The sequence below is a fragment of the Dasypus novemcinctus genome, chromosome 1 (assembly GCF_030445035.2).
Source record: "Dasypus novemcinctus isolate mDasNov1 chromosome 1, mDasNov1.1.hap2, whole genome shotgun sequence".
Taxonomy (NCBI): domain Eukaryota; kingdom Metazoa; phylum Chordata; class Mammalia; order Cingulata; family Dasypodidae; genus Dasypus; species Dasypus novemcinctus.
The window spans coordinates 39287992-39307535 of NC_080673.1; positions in this window are offsets into that span (position 1 = coordinate 39287992).

Sequence of the window (19544 nt, forward strand, 5' to 3'; positions counted from 1 at the left end):
CTTCCAGACTCAGAGAATAAGCAGCTCTGTTGGTGATGCTTACTAAGAAAACTGAAACACAGCCTCTTCTCATCAAGCTGGTTCCCACCACCCAGTCCCTTTTGCAGGCAGCAAATTTGCTTTACTTACAAAATATTTACATGTGATTAATCTCACACATAATAGATCTTGTGAATGTTTTGTGAAAGAAATAACGCCTTCTAACATCATAGCCCTAATTTCCCTAAAAAGAATCTTTAAAAATGAAATGTACACAAATTCATTTTGGTTTTTGATTCAATGGAAGTTATTTTTGTTTTCATGGATTCGCCTGTGGGTGGTCAAAAGTATGACTATAAGGTATGAATATAAAGGACAAAATAAAACGCTCTTCTGGCTAAAGAAAAATGCACTTGAGTTTCCATTATAATCCTGTTCCAAGAACCATAAACAATGCCTTGCTAAATAGAGTGATAATCTCTCCATATAACATACATTCACATTCACACAAAATAAATCTTTTCATGCTTTCATCAGTAGCTATGTATTTTCTCAATACTATAATTTTGGCAACAAGGTTATCCCTTGATAAAGATCTCACCAAGAAATTAATCGATGATCAGTAACTCATGCATTCAGATTATTAATATTATAAAATCACTTCCCTTCACTCACATTTATTTTCAGTCTTCCCATTTACATCAAACGTGGGGTAGGTAAGGTGTGATCTCTATCATCCCCATCAAGAATGTTCTATTGAAATTCCACATGTCTCCTCACATTTCCTTGAATACAATCCTTTTTTATGTCAGATGTAAAATGATGGTAAATAGGATATAAATTACTTTGATATCACAGGATCGCTTTCCATATACTTCAGCAAATATTGCTTGAAAGAGAGGCTAATTTGTTGGCCTAGGAAGACTTTTCTCTAGTGGGGTATTGATATGATAGAATGGACTTCCCATTTCATTTAACAGATAACTGTTGAATGTCTTTATTAGACTGGCATGGAAATACAGAATATTACTAGGTAGAATCGCTTCTTATTTCTAATGCAGCTTCTGAAGAGGATTATTACAGATCCGCCATTCCCTGTCACCTTTTCTATGTATACATATTTTCAGGGTTCAACCCACCATCATCCCTGGGTAAAAAAGCTGGGATGATTGGTAGTGAAATTAAACTGTGGTCTGGAAATTTCAAAGTTCTGCAAAAGACTTTCAGCTCATCTCTGATAGCATTCAAGTTTATAATGTACTAATGTCTCTACTTAATTTCCAAAAGAAATCTTAATAACGTACTCTCAGTGAGCTCTCATACATGTAAATCCATTCTTTCCACTACTTCTAGGTCAGTGGGGGTGAAGGTTGTCATTCCCATGGTTTTTTGAGGTAAGAAAATATGGAATTAAGGGGCCCATGGTAGTCATTATCCCGTAAGAACCAGTGGCCTAAGTCTCTCTTATCTTGCTCAAGTTTTCAATAACTTGTATCGTAAATTAATACAGAGAAAGTATTTTATCTTCAAAACATCAAATTTCTTCTCCCATCGGGTGTTTGCATTAGCTGGACTTATAAAGCTCCTTAAATTGCCTCTCTTGGGCTAGTCCCTGGAATACACATGAAAGACATTATGTTATGACAGGTCTTATAAGGGACTATGGGTCATTGTTATCAACTCCACTTTTTTTAATATAGATGTAAAAATGCTTGTGCTCTGAACCAATACATAAAAAATACAAAGTAATCACATATTCTTTCAATGACTTAATATGTCACTAAAACATCTACTGATCTCCCTAAAACTGTCTCTATGAACAAGAAATAACCCAGGACCTGAATTTTGTAGTACAGTGATTATGGGATATGAGACTGTAGGACATTAAATTTATTTGAGACTCTTCCATTTTTTCATTTATAAACTAGGAGTAACCACACCTTTTTTGAAGGTTTTTTGTGATTATTAACTGAGAATAATATCTATGAAAATACCTTTTAAACTGTTAACATTACATTATTATGATTACTATTAAGCCCCAACTGAATTTCCCAAGGCCACTCTCCCAAAATCATTTATTTATTCTACAGATTCACTCAGAGCAATGTGTGATTCAGTGATGACCAAGAACAACTATAGCTTCCGCCTTCATAGAGCTTATTTCCCACTTGTGAGTAGGAAAGACATTAGTTTCATAAAACATGAAAAAAATGGAAAAGGAAAATTGTACCCTTAATGAGTGTGTTGAAGGAACTGTATGTGGTGTTATGAGAGTTTATCATAAAGGAGTTTGACCAGTGGGGCCCATTCTAGTTAATTTATTCAGCAATATTAATTGGGCATATTAATTGTCACACACTCTGAGGGTGAGGGTATTCAAAGACTAAAGCATTATGCCCGTCCTCATTTAGCTCACAATCCAGAGAAGAGAATCACACGTGTAAATAAGCAAGCACAATTACATCATAGGAAAACGTGAGACCCAAAGGCTAATTCTATAAAGGAAGGTAGGAAATGAGACAAGACTTCATAGAAGAGGGGATGCATGGGCCAAGTCTTAAAGAATTAGTGGAAGCATCTCAGGAGTTCACCCTAAGGAAGCACAATCCAGAAAGAATAAGAAATGTGAGCAAAGGCACATTAGAGCTATAGTTCTCAACTGGGGCCAATCCCCTCTTCCAGGGGACATTTGGCGATGTCTGAAGATATTTTTGGATGATGCAACTGGGGTTTGGGGGTGAAAAGATACTATGGCATTTAGTAGGCAAAGGCTAGGGATGCTGATAAACACCCTACAATTCACAGGAAACAGCTCTCCTACAATAAAGAATTACACCCCCTAAAATATCAATAATGTTGAGGTTAAGAAATTCTGTATTAGAAGAACTATAGTCAAAAAGCCTCACCACTCATACAAATATGTCAGAAAAGTGAAAATACTTTTACTTCTATATGAGAGACAGTCCCCAATATTGAATGTCTTCCTCCATGGGGTAGTTGCCCATGTCTCAGTTACAGAAACTTCTAAGAAATGAAGAGCACGCATGGGCCTGGGGTTCAAGGGAAAGGTCTATAATGGAAATACAGGCTTGGGGCTCATCAGTGAGGTATTAATTGAAGCCTTGTGTGTAAATAAGACCATCAAGGAAGAATACTGAAAATACAGAATGGTCCAACAGAGAACCCTGGGAAACAACAACATTTATGAGACTGGCGGAAGAAGAAATCAGAAAAGAGTAATATGAGGGAATAATCAAAGAGGCAGGAAGAAAACAAAAAGTAAAGGGATGTCATAAAAGTCAGGGAAGGAAATCGTTTCAAAATTAAATGATAAACTGTTAAATACTATAAATAAGTCAAATAAGAAAGACCAGAACTAAGTCTACCCAACTTGGTAATTAGGATATATGATGACCTTTGTCAGAACTGTTAAGTGAAATGGCAAGGCAAGGATTGTAGTGAGCTTGAGAAGAATTAATGGTAGGGAAGTAGAGACAGTAAGTATAGCTAACTCCTTCAAGAAGACAAGCTGTGAAAGATTGGAGACTAAAAAGATAACACAGGGAGCAGATGTCACTCAAGCGTTTGAGTGCGCACCTCCCACATGATCCTAGGTTTGGTTCCCGGTGCCACCAAAAGAAGACAAACATACAGTGACCAGACAATGGGCAGACATCAAGCAAAAAGAAAAACAAGCAGACAACGAGCAAAAAAAAAAACATAACAAGAACCAGCAAAAACAACAAGCAGACAACAAATGCAAACAATGAGCAGAAACAACAAGCAAACAGATGATGGAGTCATCTTTGGGGGGATGCAGGGAAGATAGTGCAGAATGCAGAAGAGATATTATTTTTCCTAGTATAGGAGGGACTTGAACATGTTTGTAAACTGTAGGAAAGGACCAGGCAGAGAAGACATTGGAAAGTTAGGAGAGGGAAGAGATCTCTAATGATACAAAGTCAATGAAGAAGCCATTACAGAAATTTGCCTCAAGTCTTGGAGGGAACATTAGAGACATTTTTCTTTGACATTTTAAAGAAGAAATTTTGAAAGCAAGACATAGTAAACCATTAATGAAAAGGGGAGAGAATATCAAGTCCAGGTTTGTCTCCTTCATCCTCTTCTCTAGGTCTGCTCCTTTAAGTCAGAATCCTACAGATCAAAGACCAGGTACTCAAAAAGCTGACATAGCCCAGCTCTGAAATGTAGATTTGTGAACTTGAACTGGGAATCAGGAATCCTAGATCTTAGTCTCCTTCCCTCACCCTACATCCACGCTGTTTCCACCACCACCCCCATCAGCTTCATTTCCTAGTGATTTGACTAACTTGTGTGGACCTCTTGGGACCTCACTCCCATCACCTGTAAAACAGCAGAAGCACACTCTTCCAGGCCAAATGCTTAGTACAGGGCCACTTGAGATTTTTTTCTTCTTACAAACAGTGAGACTGCAGATGGACTTCTGCTTTGTCTAAAGAGTGAGACCTCTGGTCAGATGTTCCTTCTAACATGAAGAAGAACAGTCTAACCAAAGAGTATTCTCTTTGTTTCCATATCTATCCTTGTCAATGTCACAGCAACCTCAAAAGATGAACTTCCACTCTGAAGTCAGTATGAACTTCAGTATCAACCAAAACAAATATGAAACAACACTGGGGGTCCAGTGGGGCCTGGGGCCTGGCTCCTATTCCCAAAGGGAAACTCAGTCCACAGTACACAGCCACCTGCATGCCCCAGGACACAAGTTCAAATGTAACAAAGCTCACAGGGAAACACTGCATAGATGGTATCTTAGACTGTATTTTCTCCAGGCTGTACACTTCCTTCCTACAATGACATCACCAGACCCTACTTAATATGCTTCATGAGACCCAAGCAGAAACTCTGTTATGAAATGTCTTTGTTCTGAGATCCTTCATATTGCCCCTCATTTTCCCACCTCTTTGTGGAGCGCTATCTTCAAACTCCGAACCGCCACCTTTGGAGACCCTCTCCTATCTGTAAGTCTCAATAAATAAACCTATGTCTGACACTGTACAGAGTGTGTCCTTTGGTCTCACAGCCATCCAACCCATACCCTTCAGAAGCTGGGTTGTAACACACAGGAATGCACTGATTTTTTTTTTAATCTCTTCTATTTATGTCAAGGAAAGTTGAATTTGGATAATCACAGATGGACTATGAAATCTCTTTTTTAAAAAACATTTTAAATGACTTTTTACAGAATAAAAGTATTTATCAGAAACTTTTGATCTTGCAAGTATGGCATTTCTTAAGAAGGATGACTTTCTAAAAAGGTGGGTGGGAGAAAGCAAACAGGCTAAAGTTACATCACCCCTTAGTGTGTTTCTATGAGCCAGGAAGTAAATTCTAAAGACCCCAGGTGTCCCATCCTGGAACTATCTTGGTCGAAGAAGTGTGGAAGAAGTATGTCATGGAAGTCAGTTGGAGGGTTTTCCAAGGAAATTCATTTCATTACCATAGTAATGAGTTGGCAAATTTCCTCTAACCTCAGCCCCATATCCTGATGCTTTCGATTGCTCCTTTTACAGTCTCAGCCCAATTCTTCCAGATTGAAAGTGCCAAGTATAGAGAGTGGGGCAGCATGAGTTATAAATCAAACATTCAGTGCCAAGGCCAGGGTTGTTGCAAGTCAATAACAGTCTTATGGGAACACCAATGAAATCTAAGAACTGACAGTCCTAAGTGCCTCCCACCCCATCCTCCCAGAGTTTCTTTAGGCCAAAGACAGCCTACAGCTGGGCCCCTGCAAAACCATGCCTTTATCTTGTTCCCCCCTTCAACTTCCCTCTGCCCCGTCTTCAGCCCTTGACCAGAATCAAAGGACACTCTGGGAATTTAGGTGATATGACATATATTCTTGCTGCAGAATATAATCATCTGGGTCAGGGAGCTGGAAACAGGATAGTATATTCACTATGCAAGCAAGAAATTGTCAGGTTGTGGGGTATCAGAATGAAAAAAACAATAAGATTCCATTCCTACAAGAGTTCACATTCTAAATCTGACTCTTATCTATTCTAAGTGTGCTTTTCTCCTGCCCCCTTGTCACTCATGTATTACCTGCATGGGACAATAACACAGAATGGCAGAGATAAGGTTCACATGCAGCAGGCTGTGTGTTTGTTTTAAAGTGACACCAAAGGAACAGAGGCCATCCTACAGCTATAACAGGTGAATTAGACTGGTCATGTGTCTCTGGAATAGAGTGTCTTTTCCCTCCAAAAGTAATATTCTAAGGATTGCTTTGCAGTAGTAAATACACCATAGTTCAAGGTACCCAAATGAATCCCAGATGTTTGTAGAAAGTCATCTGATGAAAACATTAGCCAAATGTTGGTACATGAGCCCTTATACACTGCCTCATTACCTGTGATCTTGTCTTATTTCCCATATTATTAATATAAATATGCACAATTGTGACAGTTTGAATTTTGTGAATCTCAGAAAAGCATTATGTTTTTAAACTAATCTATTCACATGGGTGTGGTACCCTTTGATTACATTAGATTCACTTTAGATCATTTATCTTGCTTTTGATTGCACTATGTCAGTGAGACGTGACCCAGGTAGTCTCAGCCCTCTTTCTGGGACATATATAAACAGAGACACAGAGAGAAAAGAAAGTGACTGCCATTTTTGACCCTGCAGTGTGAGAGAGGACTGGAGGATCACTAGCAGTCAAAGCTTAAGCAGAAAGCCCCCAAGAGGCTGGGCCCATGGAGCAGCTCAAGGCTGAAGAAACAAGCCCTATGACTGGTTGCCCACAGCTGAGCTCTGAGAGATGATAGATTCTGAAGGGGATGGCAGAGACCTTGGCAGGCAGAGACCTTGGCAGAGACTGGCAACCATATTGCTTCACCATATGGCCAGACACCAGGATCTACAATAGCTAAATTTGGTGACAAAGCATCTCTGATGATGCCTTTATTTGGATATTTCAAAGCCTTGGAAATGGAAAGTTTTACCCTATAAATTTCCCATTATAAAAGCCAACCCATTTCTGGTACTTTGCATCAGCAGCCCTGTGGCAAACTAAGACAATAAGGAACATTTGTCATCTTCTCCCTGCCCAACTTGCAATATTAACCACAGTCCATTGTCCACAATAGGGTTCACTGTGCTTTACAGTCCCATATTTTATCTTATAACTTTCATCTAGTAACATACACAATCCAAATTTTCCCTTTCAACCACATTCACACATATAATTCAGCACTGTTAATCACATGCACAATAATGTGCTACCATCACGACCATCCATTTCCAAACCTTTACAATCACCCTAAATAGAAATTCTGTACAAGTTAAGCATCAGCTCCCCATTCTCTACACCCAGTCTACCCCTTGTAACCTATTACCTAGATTCTAACTCTATAAGTTTATTTATTATAATTAATCCATATCAGTGAGATCAAGCAAGATTCTTACTATTGTGTCTGGCTTATTTCACTCAGCATGATGTCCTCAAGGTTCATCTATGTTGTCACATGTTTCAGGACTGTATGCCTTTATACAGCTGAATAACATTCCATTATATATGTATATAACACATTTTGTTTCCTCATGCATTGGTTGATGGACACTTGGGTTGCTTCCATCTTTTGGCAATTGTGAATAATGCTGCTATGAATATTGGTGTGAAAATATCTGTTCGTCCCTGCTTTCAGTTCTTCTGGGTATATACCTAGTAGCAGGATTGCTGGGTCACATGGCAGTTCTATATTTACCTTCCCGAGGAACCACCAAACTGTTCCAGAGTGACTGCACCATTTTACATCCCTACCAGCAATGAATGAGGGTTCCTCTTTCTCTGTATCCTCTCCAACACTTCTAATTTTCTGGGTTTTTTTTTAAATAGTAGCCATTCTAGCGGGTGTGAAACGATATCTCATCGTGGTTTTGATTTGCATTTCCCTAATAACTAGTTATGCTCAACATCTTTTCACGTGCATTTAGTCATTTGTATATCCTCTTTGGAGAAAAGTCTATTCAAGTCTTTCCTCATTTTTTAATTAGTTTGTTTGCCTCTTTATTGTTGAGTTTTAGGATTTCTTTTTTTATTCTGAATATTAAACCCTTATCAGATACGTGGTTTCCAAATATTTTCTCCTATTTGAGCACATAGTCTTTTCACTTTGATGACAAAATCCTTTTATGCACAAAAGTTTGTAATTTTCAGGAGATCTTATTTATCTATTTTTTTCTTTTATTCCTTGTGCTTTGGGTGTAAAGTCTAAGATACTAAATACAGGAATGTAAAAATGCTTCCCTACATTTTCTTCTGTGAGTTTTATAGTTCTGACTTTCATGTTTAGGTCTTTGATTAATTTGTAGTTAGTTTTTTTATATGGTACAAGGTAGAGGTCTTCCTTCATTCTTGTGCATATGAATATCCAGTTCTCCCACCACCATTTGAGAAAGAAGAGATATGCTTTCTGAATCTAATGGACTTGGCAGCCTTGTCAAAAATCAGTTTGCCATAGGTATAAGTGTCTATTTCTGAACCTTCAATTCTATTCCATTGGATGATATATCTATCCTTGTGTCAGTACCATGCAGTTTGACCAATGTAGCTTTGTAATGTGATTTGATTTAAAGTCAGGAAATGAGAGTCCTCCAATGTTGTTCTTCTTTTCCAAAAGATATTTGGCTTTTCAGATCCACTCACTCTCCCAAACAAATTTTATAATTGGCTTTTCCATTTCTGCAAAGTAGGCTGTTAGAATTTTTATTGGGGTTGTGTTGATCTGTAAATCGTTTGGGTAGAATTGACATCTTAACAATACTAAGTCTCCAATCCATGAACATGAATGTCCTTCTATTTATGTAGGTGTAATATACATAAATAGCAATGATTTTATGTTTTTATGTTTTTAGCAATGATTTATAGTTTTCTGAGTACAGGTCCTTACATCCTTGGTTAGAGCTATTGCTAGATATTTGATACTTTCAGTTGCTATTGTAAATGAAATTTTTTCTTGATTTCCTTCTCAGCTTATTCATTACTAATATATAGAAACAATAACATTTTGCATGTTGATCTTGCACCCTGACTTAGATGAATTTGTTTTTTTACTGTGAAGGTTTTTGGTCCTGGGCTTTTCTTTGTTGGGAGATTTTTGATGACTGATTCAATCTCTTTGCTGCATGTAATTGGCCTGTTGGGGTCTTCTCTTTCTTCCAGAGTCAGTGTAAATTGTTCACGTGTTTCTAGGACTTTGTCCATTTCATCTAAGTTATCTAATTTATTGGCAAACAGTTGTTCATTGTATCCTCTTATGATCGTTTTTATTTCTGTGGAGTTAATAGTAATGATCCCTCCTCTTATTTCAGATTTTATTTATTTATGTCTTCTCTCTTTTTTTACTTGTTACTCTAATAATGGATTTGTCAATTTTATTGATCTTTTCAAAAACGAACTTTTGATTTTGTTAACATTCTCTATTGTTTTTATTCTCTATTTCATTTATTTCTGCTCTAATCTTTTTTATTTATTTCCTTAGGATCACTTTGCAGTTCATTTGCCGTTCTTTTTCTAGTTCCTCCAGATGTGCAGTTAAGTTTTTTATTTTAGCTCTTTCTTCTCTTTTTAATGTAAGCATTTAGAGCCATAAATTCCCCTCTCAGCACTGCCTTTACAGCATCCCATGAGTTTTGATATGTTGTGTTCTCATTTTCATTTGTCTCAAGATATTTATTGATTTCCATTGCGATTTCTTCTTTGACCCACAGATTGATGGAGAGTGTTATTTAACTTCTATATATTTATGGATTTTTCCAGTTCTTTGCCTGTTATTAATTTCAGTTTTGTTCCATTATAGTCAGGGGGGATGCTTTGTAAAGTTTCAATCTTCCTAAATTTATTGAGATTTGTTTTGTGACCCAACATGTGGTCTATCCTGGAGAATGATACATGTGCACTCGAGAAGAATGTTTATCCTGCTGTTTTGGGCAATGTTCTGCATATGTTAGGTCTAGTTCATTTATTGTATTTTTCAAGTTCTCTGTTTCCTTATTGATCTTCCATAGATGTTCTATCTATTGATGAGGTTGGTTTATTGAAGTCTCCAACTATTATTGTAGAGGTGTCTGTTTCTCCCTTCAATTTTGTTAGTATTTTCCTCATGTATTTTGGGGTTCCATGGTTAGTTACATATAAATATTTATAGTTTTCATTTCTTCTTGGTGGATTGACCCTTTTATTAATATATAGTGTCCTTTTGTGTCTCTTATAAGATCTTCGGACTTAAAGACTATTTTGTCCAATATTAGTATAACCACCCCATCTCTTTTTTGATTACTATTTGCATGGAGTATCTTTCTCCATCCTTGCACTTTCAATTCTTTGTGTCTTTGGCCCAAGGTGAGTCTCTCATAAACAGCATATATTTGAATCATGCTTTTTTATCCATTCTGCCAATCTGTGTTTTTTTATTGTGGAGTTTAGTCCTTTAACATTCACTGTTATTACTGTAAAGGCACTACTTACTTTAGCCACTTTATGCTTTGGTTTTTATATGTCAGGTCTTTTTTTTTATTCTCTCTTTTCCTTTATTGCCATCTCCTTTTCTGTATGGTTGATATTTTGTGATTTTTCTGACTGATCCCTTTCTCATTTCTATTTCTGTATATTTTTTTAACACTTCCTTTGTGGTTACCCTGGGGTTTATATTACACAACCTACATCTATAACCTCCTAATTTGAAAGATACCAGCTTAGCTTCAATATTATACATATTCTCTCTGTTCCCATATCCCTGTGTTTCCCTTCTTTATGTTGTTTTTGTCCAACTTTACCACGTCATATTTTGCAAGACTATTATTAGGAAATATGCCATTATCTTGTTTAATTGTATTCTGATTCTTATATGAATTAAAGAGTAGAGTTGTGTGATGAGGATACATTTCAACTGGGTTTTGCATTTACACTTGTTGTTACCCTTACTGATTGTGATAGACTAATGTGTCAATTCAGCCAGGTAATGATGCCCAGTTGTTTGGTCCAGCAAGCACTGGGCTAATTATAATATAAGGGCATTTCATGGACTTTAATCATCAGTGAGTTGACTGCATGGATGACTGACTTCATATAGAATCTACTGAGGTGGTTGCCATCCAAATGAGTGATGTGTCATTCAATCGGTTGAAAGCTGTAAAACGAGAAGTGATTCCAGCATTCATAGTGAGACTTTCCATCTCTACTTCAGACAGACAGCATCTCCTGTGGAACTCATCAAGGACCTTCATCCAAGTTCTTGGTTTGCAGCCTGCCCTATGGAATTTGGACTTGTGCATCCCAACAGTCACATGAAAAATTTTTTAAATCTCATACTATTTACAGTTATCTCCTGTTGGTTCTGTTTCCTTAGAGAACCCATTGATGATCTTGATTTCTTCACACTACTTCAAGCCACTCTCTCCTGACTTTTCCTTTCAACCTGCAGAAGTCCCTTTAGTAATTCTTTTAGGGCAGATCTTTGTTGATGAGCTCTCTCAGTTTCTATTTATCTGGGAATATTTTAAACTCTCCCTCACTTTTGAAGGAGAGTTTTGCCAGACAAAGAATTTGGGGCTGGCAGTTTTTCTCTTTTAGTCCCTTAAATATATCATACTACTTTCTTCTTGCCTCTATGGTTTATAGTTGGAAATTAGCACTTAGTCTTATTGAGGATCCTTTGTATATTGCAAATCCCTTTTCTCTTGCTGCTTTTATCATTCTCTCTTTTTTACTTTTATATATATATATATATATAATTTTTTTAAAGATACTTAGGTTACACAAATTGTTATACAAAAAAACTATACGGGATTCCCATATGCTCCACTCCCCACACCTCCCACCCTTCCCCACATTCACAACATCTTTCATTAGTGCGGTACATTCATTGCAATTAATGAACACATTCAGAGCATTGCCACTTAGCATAGATTATAGTTTACATTGTAGTTTACACTCTCTCCCACTCAATTCTCTAGATTATGGCAGGATATATAATGGCCTGTATCTGTCATTGCAATGCCATTCAAGTCCCAAAAATGTCCCCTTATTACACCTCTTTTTCCCTCTCCCTGCCTTCAGCACTTCCAGTGGCCACTCCATCATTCTCTCTTTATCTTTGGCATTTGACATTCTGATTAGTATGTGTCTCAGAGTACATCTACTAGGGTTTATTCTGTTTGGAGTGCATTACACTTCTTGGACATGTATTACATATATTTATATTTTTCATAAGAGTTGTGAAATTTTTTACCATTATTTGCACAAATATTCTTTCTGCCCCTTTTCCCTTCTCTTCTCCTTCTGGGACACCCAGATGTGTATATTTGTATGCTTCATGTTGTTAGTCAAATCCCTGGGACACTGCTCATTTTTTTCTGTTCTTTTCTCTATCTATTCTTCTGACTCTATGATTTTGATGGTCCTGTCTTCTTCACTGATTTTTTTTCTTTTACCTATTCAAATCTGCTTTTGTAAGCCTTTAGTGTATTTTGAATCTCTACTATTGTCTTTCATTCCCATAATTTCTGTTATATTTCTTTTTAGTCTTTCTAATCTTTTTAATCTTTCTAATTTTTTACTATGCTCACACATTTTCTTCTTAATATTCTTTATCTCTTTATGCATATTTTCCTTCATCTTCTTGAATTGCTGTAGGAGATTTGTTTGAACATCTTTGATTAGTTGTTCCAAATTGTGTCTCATCTGAAGTTTTAATTTGTTCCCTTGACTGAAACTTTCTGTTTCTTAATATGATTTGTGAATTTTTCCTAAGGTCCAGGCTTCTGATTATCTTGATGAGTTGACTCTGAAGGTCCATTTCTCCCTCTTGCCTAAGATTCTACTGTTGATTGGATTTGGTTAAGGCTCTTTTTTTAAAAAAAAATTTTTTTCTTTACTTTTAAAAAGGCTTTAGATTACATACATGTTACACAAAAATATGGGACTCACACACACGCACCACCCTTTTGCATGTCCCCACCATAAACATCTTTCATCAGTTACAATTGATGAACACATATTGAAGCACTGCTACTAAGCATGTTCTACAGTTTACATTATGATTTACACTTTGTTCCACACAATTTTATAGGTTTTGACAAGATGTATAATGGCTTGTATCCTCATTGCAATGCTATAGAAAATGATTCCAATATCTCAAAAATGGCTCATGTTACACTTATTCTTCCCTCTTCCTCCCTTCAGACCCTCTAGTGACTATTGTCTTTATATTAATGTTACAATTTCTTCCATTACTAGAATAATAATAAGTCGACTTTAGTCCAAATTTGCGTTCTCCCCTTATGTTTGTTAAATTCCTCCATCTGGAAGATTTTGGGATGGTGTTGCCCACTCTGCTTCCAGTTGAGAGTGGGCTGAGATCCCACGGGGTAGATGAATGGAACTGTCTTGTTTGTAGTTGAAAGTACTCTCTGCTTCTTGAGATGGGCATTGTCCTTCATCATCCTTTTGTTAGTTGTTCTGGGTGAGTCTGATGAACAAGAGAGGTGTTAGTTGCAACTCTGCTGAGATTCAGGGCTCACCTAGCATATGAACAACTGCAAAATTAAGTCTCTGGAACATATATTTAATGTATATAGTGCTCAAACCCATTAGGTCCAAATAAATGGGACAGAAGAACCAAGTGTAGGGAAATTATAGATGACTCTAACTCTGATACATTGGGGGATTTGGGTTATCATATATTCCAAGGTGAGGCCCACTGACAGGGTGCCAACTTCCTGGGGTTGTCTGCCCTGCTTATAGTGTCTAGATGTCTCTAGATCCCCCAGGAGCACCCCTACCTGGGACACTGTTTAGAGTGGCAGACAGTGAGAGTCTCCTGAGAAGTGCATAAGCTTAACCTCTGAAATGACTTCCCCATTCACTTTGAAATCTCTTAGCCATAATAACTCATTTGCACTCAGTATTTCCCCCTTTAGGCCTAGGTCTTTCTCCAAATGTATTGTTAGTTGGCACTTAGTATTAATCCCTTGGTGCCAAGGAGGCTCAACCCCAGGAGTCATGTCCAACATGGGGTGGCGGGGAGGAGGTAGTACATTTATATGCTGAGTTTGGCTTAGAGAGAAGCCACATTTAAGCAACAATGAGGCCTCAGGCAGTAACTCTTAGGCAATATAAATTACTAGGCCAAGTTTAATTCCACAAGAACAAGGTTCATAAGTACAAGCATCAATATCAAGGACCTGGCACATTGTCTGCCCTCCTTTGCCAGACACTGACCATGTATTCAAGAGATTCTCGCCACTCTATGAGAGAGTAGAGCAGGACTCACCAGAATGGGAGTCCAATGGTTCATCAGTTATTCTGTGGGTCTCCACCCACCGAGGCAGCACTCCATGACCACATGAATACACTCATAGTCCATAGAGGTTTGCCCAGGTGCACCCATACACACACCTTCACCACCGACACTGCAGACCAGTGATCCTCTCCTACCACAGCTACAACCCTTCTGCAACCCAAAACCTACTCAAAAACAAAGGCAACAAAAAAAACCACAATAAAATAAAATAAACAAAAAAGAAAAAAAATTGTTTAAATATTTGCATTGTGCATTTCATCACCATAAGATGTTACCTTTATATAAATATTGACCATTTCTTCTGTATGTTCCCTAAGTGTCTCTTTTTTCATTGTTACTATTCACTTTATTTATCAAGAAACTTTAGGTTACAGAAAAGACACATAGAAAATACAGGGGATTCTCATATAGCCCACTACCTCCCTTGTCTACATTCACCCCTACCAATAATATCCTTTTCTCTTTCAAGTAAAGGACTTATTTATGCCGAAGCATAAAAACAAAGGAAAAAACAGTGTTTTCCTCCAATAAAATAATGCCAACTGTTCAGAAAGGGTGTCTTTTTCAACTTCATACGGCAGGATGTTAGTGAACTTGGTGCAGCATAAACATGTGAGTGACTGCATATGTGATTCCTTACAAACCCAGCTTGGTTCTTCTCCAATGTCTTCTCTTAGAGTTGTAGCTGATTTTATTGCTAGTTTTCATTTGAAACCATCGAGGAATGGGGGTGATTCTGTTTTTATTTCTTGGCCAGGAATCACTTGATTCTCAAAGAGAAGACATGGAGAAACTGAAGGTCAAACATACACACGATGACAAACAGAGAGAAAGTTAAGGCTCTTTTTTGGTACCCAGTCTAACATAGCCTAAACTTTATAATAGCCCTTGTTTGTTCAGATTTTCTCAGTTCTTCATCTGATTATTGCCCTGGTATGTGGTATACTTTCTAAGATTGCACTTTTGTGCAATTGTTTCACTTCCAGGAGAGAACGTCCTTTCTTCTGTTACTTTCCTAGGAATCTTGATCTGTTCTGTTGGGTTTTGTGCAGAATTTTCTCCCCAGTTCCTAGGATTTGTTTATTTTGTTTGCTTGGTTGGTTGGTTGGTTGGGTTCGTTTTGTTTTGTTTTGTTGAGCATTTTTTTATTGCATTTTTTGAAGATATATAGACCACAAAAAAATGCTACATTAAAAAATATAAGAGGTTCCCATATACCCCACACCCCACCCCACCCACTCCTCCCACATCAACAACCTCCTTCATCACTGAGGCACATCCATTGCGTTTGGCTACGCTGCATGGATTATAGTTCACATTGTAGGTTACACTCTCCCCCAGTACATTCAGTGGATTATGGCAGGATATATAATGTTCAGGATCTGCCCCTGCAATATCATTTAGGACAACTCCAAGTCCTGAAAATGCCCCCACATCACATCTCTTCTTCCCTCTTCCTGCCCTCAGCAACTACCATGGCCACTTTCTCCACATCAATGCTACAGTTTCTTCCATTACTAGTCACAATAGTTCTATAGTAGAATACCAGTAAATCCACTCTCATCCTTATTTTATTCCTCTAGCCTGTGGACCCTGGGATGGTGATGTCCTTCACTTATATATCGAGAGGGGGCTTAGATCCCACATAGTTGATGGATGCACTTCTACTGCGTGGAGTTATAAGCACTCTCAGTTCCCTGGAGGTTGACCATCTTTACCTCCCTGTTAGCTGACCTGGGTAAGTCCAATGAACCGGAGAGTAGGAGTTGCAATTCTGCTGAGGCTCAGGGCCCAGCTGGCACATGGCCAGTTCAGGGATTCAAGTCTCCTGGGTATACACCAACCCCAGTGCCAACCACAGATTCAGTAAAAATGACAGAAGAGGAATGTGTAGAAAGGTCACATCTGAGTCCAACTCCATCACACTCAGGAGCACAAGTTCCAAAGTAGGGCCCACTGACAAGGCACTGCCTTTCTGGCACCGAGGGATTACTACCAATCACTAACTGGTGATGCAACTATACAAAGGTCTTGAATAAAAGGGGGAAATGGTAAAGACAAATGAGTTTATATGGCTAAGAGTCTTCAAAAAAGAGTCGGAGGTCATCAGAGGATTCGTGCTTACACACACCTCAACAGGATCCCAGAAACAGCCAAAGTAGATACAACCCCAGGTACTGGTGCTCCTGAGGGCTACAGAGACACACAGGTTCTATGGTCATGGCAGTTGGCCCTAGGATTTGTTTAAATTCTCTCCCTCACTCAATGCTCTCTTCTCCTTATACCTTTCAATTCTGGGACACATCCTGTCTTACAGCAGTTAAGTTTTCCCCCTTTCTGCCTCCAGATTCCCGCCCTAGAAAGGTGGATCACTTCAGAAAAGTGCCTTGCCTTTAGATGGTCCAGCTGGCTGGAAGTGCATTGAGTGAAGGCACAATAGAGCTGGCAGTCTCTTCCCCCACCCTCACCAGGGACCTTTCTAAGCAGCACTCCTCAACAGCTGTGTTCCGCCCTGGGACTCTGCAGACTTAGGCCCCTGTGCCAGGATATGTGTAGAGTTCTATCTCACTGCTTGAGTTGCTGTACCACCTCTATCTACAGTGGGAAGGGCCTGGGCTTTGTTGCCTCTGTATAAAAAAAAACCAAGCTGCACGGGACTGAGTAAGAGGGAGGAGTGGAAAAGTGGAAACCTACCGGCAGTCTGGGATGTAATTCTCCTATCCGAGATATTTGTTTCTTCAATTTGGCATTTGTGAAGTCCTTCTCCCGTCTCGACCATCTCCCAGAGTTCTAAGCAAGTGCAATTTGTCCTTTAAGGCGGCAGACTTGGCCCAGTGGTTAGGGCGTCGGTCTACCACATGGGAGGTCCGCAGTTCAAACCCGGGGCCTCCTTGACCCATGTGGAGCTGGCCCATGTGCAGTGCTGATGCGCACAAGGAGTGCCCTGCCACGCCGGAGTGTCCCCAGCGTAGGGGAGCCCCACGCGCAAGGAGTGCACCCCGTAAGGACAGCCGTCCAGTGCGAAAGAAAGTGCAGCCTGCCCAGGAATGGTGCCACACACATGGAGACCTGACACAACAAGATGCCGCAACAAAAAGAAACACAGATTCCTGTGCCGTGACAACAACAGAAGCGGACAAAGAAAACGCAGCAAATAGACACAGAGAACAGACAACCGGGGTGGGGGGTAAGGGGAGAGAAATAAATAAATAAATAAATCTTTTTAAAAAAAATTTGTCCTTTAATTCGAGAACTATCTGGGGAGGCTTTCTCAGGAGACATCTTACAGCACCATGTTGATGATGCCACTCTCCTCAAGTGTTATAACTCTACTTTTTAATGCCTGGGCAGCTCTAGTTTGATAATTCTTCCTCTAATGTCAATGACTCTTCTCCTTGCTCCAACTTGACGATCACTTCTGGTTAGGGATGCAACACCTAGGGCTGTGATCCTGTTCTGCTGGTCTTAGAAAAGTGGAAAGAACTGTAAGAGTGCAGCAGCCATGTCCTCCTTGCTGGAGCCAGGGCCCCTAGAAGTGATTTCTTAAAGTAAAGACATCCAGAGTATATAAATATCTATAAATCAATTAGAATATCACAAAAATAGAAAATGGGGGAAACAGCCAATTTGTTCAAGAAGAAATTGCTATATATATACATAGAACCTCGTGTGAAATCAGGAAACTGAAAAAAAAAAAACCTTTATATGATACTAATTCACACTCATAAAGTTGGCAAAAAATGTATATCTGTCAATACTAAGTATAAGTATATGGGGAAACAAGAACTCTCAGCGCTGCTGGTGAGGGTTTCCATTGGCATAGCACTTTAGAGGCAATTTGATTTAATACATGCCCCATGACTCTGTAATTCTACTCCTCAGGGTATATACTGGAAGATATGTCTGAAATGTGCACAAGAAGACATATGCAAAGATTTCACAGGAACTTTGTAATAACGAAAAATTAGAAAAAAATCTAATTGTCCATCAGTAGGGGAACAGGTAAATAAATTATTACATATTCATCCAATGGAGTACTCTAAAAACACTAAAATGAATAAAGCTTCATATGCCAATGTAAATCCAAAAACATGTTGGGGTGAAAAAGTACCATCCTTTGTCCAGCTCTGTGTCCTGCCTTCCATTTCAAACTTCCACCATATGTTTAAATTCCATTCCTCCTTCAAGTTCTTGCCCAAGTGTTAACCCTTCCAATAACTTACCCTCCTAGTCCCATCTTCGACTCTTCCCCTAGGACTTTTGAGTTACATCTCTTTTACAACACTCATACCTACAGCAGTACTAGAAAGTGCCCTTAGCATCATAGCCTCACCAACATTTTTTTATCTTGGGTAATTTGATAGGAAAAAAAATCTCATTGTATTTGATTATTCTTGAGGTTGGAAGTTTTTCATATGCCTATTCTTTTTATTTCTTCTGTCTTACTCATTTACAGTGTCTTTCACAGCATTTCACACAGGGTTCTTAGCACATATTGAAAACAAAAATGAATTGTGACTGAATTAAATTAAAAGGTAGAAATTCAAAGTGAATCAACAAAAACATTGCACTAGACCAAAAAAAAGTATTGCAATCTAAGTACTGTGCTAAAATACGAAAGTATTAAAATGTACTGCAAACTTGCTTTCTGAGGCCCTTTCTTAATTAGGTGAATAGAACACCCATCTTCATCGTGTACCTGATGCTGGGCATAGAGGGAGTCCACTCTTTAAGACTTAAATCGCTTCTGCTATTATTAAGGAACAAATAGCATCTGATGCATACAAAAAGAATACAGAAGCCCAGAGAGTATGTGCCAGAAGTTAATGTGGTCCAGATACTCTTCCCAATAAATCTTGAATTCTACACATGTATGACCTTTTTCCCTAAGCTTAGGATACATCTTTGGAAAGGTTCCTACTAGTCTTAAGATTTCTGGGGTTTACAGCTAATAAACAGAATCATAACTGAAATGATCAAATACATACAGAGTCAGTCACCTTTCCTCCAGGAAATACAAGCCATTTTTTCTCTGCAATTTCCATGGTATTTGGTGTGGATTTTTTATTATTGTTTTGTAGGATTCCAGAGATCCCAACATTCATTTGCAGACAACACAATTTTTGCTAAGTTTCTGGCAATTTATTCTGCCATTCAAATTCAGAGGTTCAAATTGGGAATCAAATGCCAATATAAAAAGGATCCGTAACTAAA